The sequence below is a fragment of the Saccoglossus kowalevskii genome, chromosome 5 (genome assembly GCF_978046115.1).
Source record: "Saccoglossus kowalevskii chromosome 5, keSacKowa6.1, whole genome shotgun sequence".
NCBI lineage: Eukaryota > Metazoa > Hemichordata > Enteropneusta > Harrimaniidae > Saccoglossus > Saccoglossus kowalevskii.
In genome coordinates this window covers 42,769,078-42,780,193 of record NC_140645.1, presented here as the reverse complement: position 1 = coordinate 42,780,193, position 11,116 = coordinate 42,769,078, and the positions used below count along the sequence as shown (strand labels likewise).

Here is an 11,116-nt window from a genome sequence, read left to right as displayed (position 1 = left end):
TAGAGTTATGAGTAATGGTAATATTAAGCTAAACTGTTATTGAAACCTATTAAAGGCGAATTTTGGTTAACTGTTAATAAACATCTAGTTATAATTTGAACATGCTTGTGCACGAATGAGCGTGTTTTTTAAATATTGGCGTGTTCATGTTTGTTTGTTTTTGAAACTCGTTGTCCATAACTCGAACAATTCAGCATATCATATAAGGCCAGAAGTTGATTGAACATCGCTCGAAATAGTAGGATAAATTTGTTATTTTGAAACAGTGCCTTGGTTAGGGTAGACATGCGTTAGAGGGGTGGTTGAAGCGTATTCCCCAATCAACTAAATAAGCGAGAAAACAGCATTTTTGTAGAGCAGAAAAAGAGATAATTTTGATACATCATAATGTAAGTAGTTATAGATTCGGTCCGCGCATGTTCCTCTAGTCACTGTGGGGCTCTTTAATTTGGATGTTGTTTTGAATTGATTTGTCAAACCCTTTGCCGTGAACGTGAATATTGTGCGTGAGCTCATAAGTTAGTAAGTTGCCAGTACTTATGTTAACACCGCATTGATGAATAGTGATACATATTATGACTATTATATAGACTCAATAGTCGTACCTAATATTAATTTATTATTATTAATAAATATTGTGTATAAACGAAATAGGCGTGAATAAATTGCAAACGCCGGGACAGGAAGTATTGAGTGCCGTTAGACACGAAGTCCCTCGCTTGAAACGCTTCGCATTTCCCAATCGTCTTGGGCGTTTGAGTGTCTAAAATACACAATTACATCAGGCCGAGGACCATCGAAAGTTGAACTATTATATTGCAATTCACAGAAATATGTAGCGCAATATTGTGGACATCATAATTTGGTAGTTGGTGGATTATCCATTTTTTGGTGTAGCATTTATTGAGTATGTTAAGTAAGATTCGCAAACTTTGGCCGCCATTTTTAACATTCCAGCATCATCTAGTTCTCAACCGCTTTTATCAGTTGGATAGATTTTTGACACGCAGGGACATCCCTTCAAAATGACTTTTTCAGGTTTTCAGATTTAATCCTGTTGTTTGGTCGCCATCTTGTATAATATCATTTACAGAAATTAGCTAATTACTTATGATCTGTTTGTCCAATCGGCGTACAATTTGGCTGATGTCATCTACTCCCTTCGTAAAATTTACTTTGTAGAAAACAAGTCCCCAGGTCATTTGGTTTTGCTGCTATCGTTGTATATGTGAAAAAAGTAAAAATGGCTATTTTCGATTTAAATATTGTTTTGCATGCAGTTTGCTAAATTAGTATTAATGAACAGTCAACAAAACAGTCACCTTTTGGCTAGTAAACACACTATCTATATCTCATCTTTCGCATCACAAAACCCAGTCGTTACTGAGAAGACGATTGTTGAATGTTTTATTACCTTTTTTCGTATTTTACAACGCATAATGCTGGTAAAGGGGAGGGGTCAGTATGCACTGTTTATTGAATGACAATACATAATAGGTATTTGCGAATGAAAATCTTTGTTTTAATTGGACGAATAGTAGCATGTACAGCTGATAATATTATGTCATTTTACCTTATTAATATGCATATTTGCAATATGTCAAATACTGCTACAGAGATTACATTGTAAATAATATATTAACGCAGTAATGTAATACTGACTTTGTAATTGTCTGTTTGTTTGTGATGAAATAAAATTCAATTCAATTCAACTGTAATATCTCAAGCACTTTTTTATATGCAACCAGTACCATATTAGATGACTGACATAAAGGATGACCCTATGAAGTTGTTAATATGCATAAATTCCCAGCCTCAAGCAATGTTGCAGTAAGGAACATGCAACTAATGCCATAGTCATCTGATGGTTTACAACCATTGTGTAACCAACATGTATATAGATTGAACAAATATCAAATCTTACAACAATTTTTCTTCAAATTTAATAGTATTATATGCTTGGAAGCTGCTATGCAGTTATATATGTTTTTTATTTGAAACTAGGTACATCTTTAAACTAATTTCAGGATTACTTGTAAATTGTTGTTTTACATTAGAGTATATTTTTACACGCCATGCCATGTTAACCATTCTTAGAGACCACTTGGTAAAAGTCACCCTTTGAAGTTGTTCGGTGTAAGAATAAGATTTGGTTTCTCCCTGAAGTCACAACTGTGAATACTGATCCAGAACTGGGCACTCTGAGGTATATTCGACGACTTTCATGCGCTTTTCGTTGAATTGACTTAGAAATCACGCCTGACTCGCTCAAAATTCATTTTAAGAGGGCTAATTAAGCACGTAATGGCAATCACAGAAAGATAATCTAGCCAGCGCCCGCAATATTATTTTAATTATCGCGATTATAGATTAACAAGTACAAAGCTTAATTGCAGAGCAAAATCATCAACGATTTGTTGTATAATTATTGAAATAACAATAAACAATACTACATTCACTATCACCACTAGATGGCACTACAAGTAAACCAATATTTACACTTAATATCGTGTATGTGTATGCATTTATATGAGAAAATTTGCATTTATGTATATTCAAGCAATACACAATCAAGTAAAACCATGGAGTGCGGAATTATGATACATATAAAGTTGCATAATAGCATAAACTGGTAGGTAGGGAGGGAGCTTTCTAGTTGCTCATCATAAACGACGTAAATATTCCGATCGTATTTCAATCAATTTTGCAGATTTCCATAAATATGAATATTTTAAATTTCTGGTTTGGTAAGTTTCCCAACAAATTCTTTCTCATTGGGTATTATATGTACACACAACAATGACGTAATATGGTCATAATAACGCTTCTCTTTGTGTTTATGGCACTTTATTGCAAATTAATATAATTAGTTAACATTGCAGTACAGGTCTCATGACACTAAATAAACTACAATATTAGCTTTTGGGTGAATTTCTCCAAAACCACAGGTTTCAAAGATCAAGATATAATATAATTTGAAGCCATATGTATGTTAAAGTTCTGTTTAGCACAGAAAATGTCATAAAGCTCAAACTTCTACTAAAATTAATGTAAACAAGATACAGTCATGTTAACCTTCATAATTTCCAGAAAAAAAAACAGTTACATAGATCCACAAGCAAGCGGTCAGGAAACATAGCAGCAAACAGCTGTCATAATCACAGTACGCCCTCACGCACCATCTTTTATCTGAAGGTGAAAACAATACATTGACTATTAAAACCATTTAATTTGATATGCTAATTTATGATATTTGACTTAAATGTGTGTAAGCAAAACTGTTCACTTTGTCGCCATCTGTCATAAACAATATACTTTTGATCTGTATTTTACTATATTTTTAACGACGAATTATGACAAAACTAAATACACATTTTTTTTTAATTATTAATTAACCGATTTTATAAATGTGGAGGTGCAGCATGTCATTGTTTTTTAATAATATGACTTACATAATAGTCCAGTCATTCTAGCAAAAAAAGGGGCCGACCCGTAACAAATTTCAACAGATATATTCCACAGTGCTTTTCGAAAAAGGTATCTCGATTGGCATACTAAAAGTCTAGGGAAATCTAGGCTTCCGAAATATACCTATTTTGCATATATTCAAAATGGCCGTTTTGCACATTTTTGCAACATGGAAGTATAACAATTTGAACATATCTTTAATTCTAGATGAGGTATTTTAAAAATTCATGATGCTATGGTACTGTTTGGAGTCGGAGAAGGTATGAGAGTTCCAAATTTGTTGATTGGGTATATGAAAATTAGCATAAATCCAATATGGCCACGATAATATAATTATTTAATGTAACTTCTCTTCCGGCTTCTCTTCTATGTGGCATACATAATAAGTTTAGGATGCTAGAATACAATTTTAAACAGAATCGTACAGTACAGTACAATACAGTACGGGATGATGAATATGTTAATGAAATTACGGATTTCTGGCTGGAATGGCAACTCTGTCGTGAGAACTATTCACATATACAAACTTGGTGGGACGTGGGAAAAAATAAAATTAATTACTCAACAGCATTGCGCATTCAAGCAATATAAACACAAACAAGCAAAACAAACATTGGAAAGGGACATCCGAGCTATGGAGCGCGATATCACCAGAATTCGTCGCCCACTAAATCATACATATAAAAGAGATTCCTTTCAAACATGGTTCAACATGACAATAAAGGTCTCATCACACGAACGCGGCACCATTTTTTAAATGAAAATGATGTGTGTAATGCTTTCTTTTCCAGATAGAGAAAAAGAATGGACACAAAAATGCTATTTTTCAACTTAGGCGTCATGACAACAGTCTCACATAAAATCAAGCTGAAATCCGCAAAATAGTACGTAACTTTTACACTAAGTTGTATACTACAGATAATATCGATATAGATGCACAGAATACCATCCTTGAGGGCCTGCCAAAGCTGAGTAATACCGACCGCGATGACCTTGATGAGCCTATTACGTATGGCGAACTTACTAACATCGTAATGCAACTTGCGCATGGACGAACTCCCGGCATTGAATTCCGAACGAGTTCTATAAAAGAATTGGAATATTATTGGGAAAGTCCTCTGTGACGTGTTTAGTAAAGCCTCTGAAGAAAATGTCTTTCCACTTCCTTGCTCTAAAGCAGTAGTTACCCTACTCCCAAAGAAAGGTGATATCACACAACTAAAACACTGGCGACCTGCGAGTCTTTTATGCAGTGATTATATGATCTTCACTAAAACACTAGCAATACATCTGCGCGGGATCATTGGTTCCATAATTCACCCAGATCAAACTTGTAGTATTCCAAACAGGCATATCAATGACAACATCAGTCTATTACGTGACAGCATTGACTATGCTAGTATGGCTAACTTTCCCCTCGGCATCGTGGCTCTAGATCAAGAATAGGCATTTGACAGAGTAAACCACGCTTATCTATTCAACACACTTCATGCTTTTGGGTTTGGTGACAAGTTTACTTCTTACATTCATCTTATATATTCAAATGCTCAGTCCATTATCCGTATAAACAGTACCCTCCCCTCCCGTCATGCTGTCACGTTATATTAAGCAAGGTTGCTCATTGTACACAGCCCTTTATGTTATTGCCATTGAGCCACTGCTCCATAAAATCAGAAATGATGGAAATATTAAAGGTTTAACAACACCGCACCTCAATAACGAACACTGTAAACTTACAGCTTATGCTGATGATATAGATATAGATATAGGATTTTTCATCACACATAAACGAGAATTCACTTGCATGGTTGCGTATTTATAAACGCGCGTCAACTCAACCTCGAAATGTCGGAAGGCTTATGGGTTGGTAGCTGGCGCAACAACACTTATTCTCCTCTTAATGTTAAGTGGAACAACACCGGGTTAAAATTGCTGGGCGTTTTTCTCGGAAATAAATAAATGTATACCAAACAGAACTGGACTGTACCGCTTTACTAGCCTAGTGCCACCCACTGATGTTGTTTTGAATATACAAAGGTCGTTACCTGACTTCTTTTGGTAAGGTCGCCATTGGGTTTCTGCTAAAACACTTTATCTTCCTACACGTATCAGCGCCACGCGACTAAATTATATTCAAAGATATCTTTATGGCAATACTGATCATTTTTGTTTTACATTCACTGACTATTCTTCATCCAAGCAAGCAATATGTATTATACAAGGCAGCTGCTGTGATTCCTTTAAAACTGAATAGCACACCACCATTTTATCGTGAACTCCTTCAATGCTGGAAGTTTGTAGATGAAGTGCGTAAATTTAATGACAATAATCGAATTGATATCTTTAATAAACCACTTTTCACAATGTATTTATTAATCATCCTATTAGAAAGGAACCTTTTGCACTCCGTCACTTTGTGGACGCGGGTCTGTGATCTGGTCTATGAAACAAATCAAACGTGGTTGGAAGCTTCAAACATGTCAGATAGAGTAAATATACATTCTGAACGCATTCTGCAGCTCAGTCTCAAGGTTATCCATGATTCCATGCCTACCAAATTAAAGGATAATGTGAACAATTATTTCAAAAGAAAAAAACAAACAATCGTGTTCATGCTCTCTCACATCTCAGTTTTCAGCTACACTTTTCTGATGAGCTGAATCTAGCGCTTTATAAACTTAAAAAGGGCGCAATATTTAATTGAAGTTCTCAGTACTAGTGGTCGTCAACAACAACCAAGAAACGTATGGTGTGACATACTTAGTCTGCCTGAAGCAACTAAACCCAATTTTCAGGACTGTTATGCAACACCAATTACAACGTGTGACGGAGATATGCAGTGGCGCATATCCCGTGGTGCCTTTGCAACTGGTGTTTTCCTTTTCAAAGCTCGGTTATCAAGCTCGGATAAGTGCATTTTCTGTGGCGAGGTGGACACACTTGAACATATCTTTATGGAATGTCCATCTAATAATGAACTATTACATACATATAAAATAATCACGTCTGGTTTGCTTCAAACAGGCTTTCGTATGCCAATCTGGTGGTTTTTAATTCTGCCACCACGTCGTTCTAAGGGTTTTCTTTCCCGACAGGCACAACAAATGTTTTGCCTGTTAACAAGCATGGTGAAAGCTGCACCAGTCGTCGAAACAAGAGGCAACGAAAAGGTTCCAGAGATTCTTTAGAAATGTTCAAAAAATAGACTTATTTTGAGGATCAAAACGGAATATGAATACCACCATTTTAAAAACCAGCTACCTAAATTTGAAACAATTTCGGCAGTGAACGGTGTGTTATGCCATTCAGAATGATGCACTTCAAATTCATCTGTAATCTGCCACCTTTGTTTTACTTGTCCACTTCGCTGTTTAGGGCTTTTGCCCTATTGGGTCATATTTGGTCTTTATGTATCCTTTTTGGTAATTGTTGTGTTAATCCCTGGTTTCGTGACATTAGTCGTGTCAGAGGATTTTGTTCTCATGGTGGATGTCAGTCTACACACACAAACACTGAATTGCCACCCTCTTGGCTTGTCATTTTCCTCAACACACCGTATTATTACAGGTTTGGCCTCACGACTTAGTCTTGTCGGTTTTCAGCTTTAAACAATTTGTTGATGTCCTGGGCACGATGTTAAAACTGCATCCAGTTGTAGAGTTTTTGTACTTGGGGGAATGAGGTTACCCTTTGTCACAACTACCTCCGGGTCACCCTTGGGCAAGGTGTAGGACCTGTCAGCCGTGGGTTCCAACTTCCCACGTAATAAGTTTTGTTGACGTCAGTAAGGACATAAAATCAAAATCAAAAATCACAGTACAGTACAGTACAGAAAAGATGTAAATGAATGGTTCCCTAGGTAGACGGTTTGATGCTTTCTCACATCTAAAAGAAAAACTAGAGGAAAGAAACAACTTGCTTGGATCTACAAATCTGCTATACTATATGCATAATAGACCATTTAAACGTACATATTCTATTCTAAATATTTGATTTAACAAACTGTATTGAATAGTTATAATTCTGTCCCAAAGTGTATTGTTTGGTTACTGTAATTGCTAATCGTCATCGCTATCTTCATCAGATATCTGAACTACATTTGTCCATGCAGATCCTCGACATTGACCACAAACTGAAAAACATTCAAGGTTGTGCTTCCTGCAGGTACATCTGAGACTGTGACGGTCTGTGGAGCAGTTGCATCTCACTATCTTCAAGAGAAATTTAGATGCTGCCCACTTGTCAGTCATTCCTGGGATTTGCTTCCTGGTGAGAAACCCGATTCGTGTCTTTATCACGACTTAATTGTCCATAAAGGCGACCACTGGTCCGAGAAGAACAGGACCCCTAGTTCAGCCTGACGCCTACCTGGGGCGAAGGTGAGTAGGAAGACTGTTTTCCACGTCAAAAGTTTGAATGGTGCTGATCGGAGAGGCTCAAAGGGCAGTCTCCTTAGAGTAACCAACACAACCAGTAAGTTCCAATTGGTTGGTTCTGTTGTTCTGGGTCTAGGCCTCTGATTAAACAATAACCAATCTCCCAGTGGTAAGACAATCGGCTAGACTCATCCCCAGAGAATTCCAATGGTAGGTGAAAAGGCTGACCTATAGCCAACAATCGCTGAAAGGACAAGTCCATTTCGTTCAAAAGATAAACGAAAAGTCAGCTGTCTAGCCAACAAAGGGATGACATGGATCTCCCTTCCACTACACCTATAAGTGTACGCACGTCATTTCGTCGTGTCGGTTGGATCCCTGTTCGCCCTGGCCAGGACGTTGGCAGCCACTCAGAAAAAATCTGAGTGAGTCAACTGAGAGCCTCGATACATGTAAATGGTACACCGCTGGGCTCAAAGGTAGTGTGCCGTCCGGTTGGGACAGCAGATGCGGAAGTCCAGAAGCACTCCTGGTGTTTTGGCTAACATTTCAAACAGTAGTGGAAACCAGTTGAGCGCCACCCGCATCAAAGTGCAGATGCGCTCCTGTCAAAGTTTTTCCAGTACCCGGTAAATAGCGGGAAGAGAGGAAAGGCGTACATGTTCATATGGGTACATGGGGTAGACAACGTGTCCCTGGCCCAGGCTCCTGGAATCGGCAGGAGTGTCGTGTACGTCTAACCTTGGACCATCGCACTGCCAAAACAGTCTGGAGGTTACTCATTGAGGTTATCTGCCACTCCGCATTCTGGAGACAGAGCCGCAATGAGAGGGCGACTGTTTGACTATTTCTCGCCCCTGGAAGGTTGTGTGCCGCTAGCTACACTCTGTATTCCTGGTGCTAAAAGAGAATTTGCTCTGTTAGGACTGACAACGATGGGGATCTTGTCCCCTCTCACTGTAGCTATAGAAGACCACCACTGTGTTGTCCATATGAAGCAAGACTCTGTGGACTTTGTGATGAAGTAGTGCTAAGTGCACTTCTTTCAGTTCGAGCCAGTTGATATGGCAGTCCTGAATCTAATGCAGGGGCCATATTTTCCATTGGGTTTGTTCGTCCAATAGGTGCGCTCTCCAACAGGGAAGCATCTGTTTCCAGAGTCATAGCCGTGGCCAGTGCGTCCAAGAGGACCCCCTGCCTGAGGCTGGCAATTGCCGACCACCAGGGCAAGCCATCTAGGTACACGTTGATGTGTACCGATGTGATGTGTACCGGCGCAGCAGTAGCACCACCTTTTTCCACACTCAATATATATGAGGTCATGCAAAACCCGAAGGGCGGGGCACCCTGTACTCGACTACTTGGCCCAACTGGGCGAATAGAGGGAGTTGCTGCTTCACTGGGTGTAACAGTATGTGCGGGTAAATATCACTCAAAGCTAGTGAAGTTCAGCGTTGCCAGGAAGCTCATACTGATTTAGTCTGCTTAAGTCCAGAATGGGGCACAGTCACCTGTAATCTCCATTGTAGTCTTTGGAACCACCAATACTTGCGAGTAGAAGCACGAACTTAATGCTGAGCCCCTATCCTGTGTAAAGCGCCTTTTGTAAGCAAACTATCTACCTCCTGTCGGATTGCTCCCACTTTGCAGGTGTGCTCTGTTAGTGCCCGAACGGGGCTGGTGCAGCAGGATCTTGTAACTGTGTATCGCCACCTAGAGAGTCCAGGGATCAGTTACGCCCTGCCTCCGAACTGGAATACACTGGCGCAATCAGTGTGACAGAGATGTGTGGGTTTAGTGGTTCCACATCATTGTGATCTCGCCTGTGCCGAGGTGAGACCCTGCGAGGCCTGTAGAAGTTGATAGGTTTTGACTCTGCCTCCCGCCGAACATATGCCCATCCCCTTTGTCGCAAGTGGAAGCATCAAACCTGCTTCTCCTGTGAACTGTGTAGGCGATCCCTGAGGAAGTCGGAAGCACCACTTGGTCTCTTCTTCCTGGGGGCTCGTCGCCACTCTCCAGAAGAGCTGGGACGCTTGCCTCCTGGTTACTTCTGGCCAGTGGGTGGACTTTGGTCGTTACATTTTCTCAGCTTGGGGTCCTTACCGCTTGCCCTTGGCAGAAGCCAAACTGGCGCATGGGTCTCACCTGTACCATCTGGTCCATGGGATCCCAAAGCACCGAGACTTCTCCTTCCTTTCTAAACAAAGAAGTGGGTGAGGGAGGTCCAGCCTGTGGTGGTGCGCCCAGTGAAAACAGCCAAAACCGCATTCTGCTGTATAGAGGCAGCCCCTGCCTCGAGAACCAGGATATCCCGCTTAGCCGTGTGGTGTCCCGCCAATGGCTCTGTCTGCTGGTCTGAGGCCTGTGCGTTCCGCCATTGAGACTTCAGAGTGCTGGCAGCATAAAACAATTCGTTCCAGTGGGCTGGCCACAACTCGAAGGTTGAGAGTCGCCACTCTGCTCTCAGTGCATTGATTGTGTCCGACTAACCGGTCAAAATATTCCATGAACGCCCCCACCCCTTTGCCCGTCCCACCGCACCAAACAAATTTGTGGTACTGAGGTCGGGGAAAGAAACAAAGGATGCGATCGGGCGCGAGATATGACTCCAGACACTGCTTGCTCCGGTCTCAAACACCGCTCGATCAGGAAGAGCTTGATCAAGCGGAAAAGGTTGAGCATAAAAAGGACCTACGTTTCCTAAGGACTTTAGCCTCAATCCTGTGGGGGAACTAATGTAAGCCCATCAACACCGTTTGTGCGTCCCCCCTACGTCCAGCACTCGGCGGGATCCAAAGCAATACCGAATGCAGGACTCTGAATCCCAGTGACAATCCTACCGAGAGTGCCTGTTTCAGGTTCGAGGGTTGGAGTGGGGTTGGGGGGGGGGATGAGCATCGGGTCACTAAAATCGATGTTCCCTCCTCACCCCACGGCATGGCTTACGGAGTCATTACGAGAACCAGACTCCAAGGGGCCACCCGAGGTTGCACATTTAAATGATACTATTTTGACGGCCATATTGGATTTATGCAAATGGATTGTTATTTAATCAAATGTTTCACAATCACATAAATACACACACCAAAGCATATCGCAGCAACTTGAATATCTAAAAAATGTCATCTAGAATTAAAGATATATTGTCCTAATAGTTACATTTTCCATGTTGTAAAAATGCAACAAACGGCTATTTTGAATATATGCAAATTAGGTATATTTCGGAAGCCTAGATTTTCCTAGACTTTTAGTATGTCAGTCTAGGCACC

At 40.3% G+C, this 11,116-nt stretch overlaps 1 long non-coding RNA gene across 1 annotated transcript in view; it reads right to left on the bottom strand.

The window, feature by feature from the left end:
• Positions 1-3,025: 3,025 nt before the first annotated feature.
• The window catches only part of LOC146746152 (uncharacterized), an 81,084-nt gene continuing 72,993 nt past the window's right edge, over positions 3,026-11,116 (bottom strand). Inside the window, exon 3 of the long non-coding RNA XR_014929593.1 lies at positions 3,026-3,189. This is a non-coding gene — a long non-coding RNA (uncharacterized LOC146746152). The remainder of the gene's footprint in view (positions 3,190-11,116) is intronic.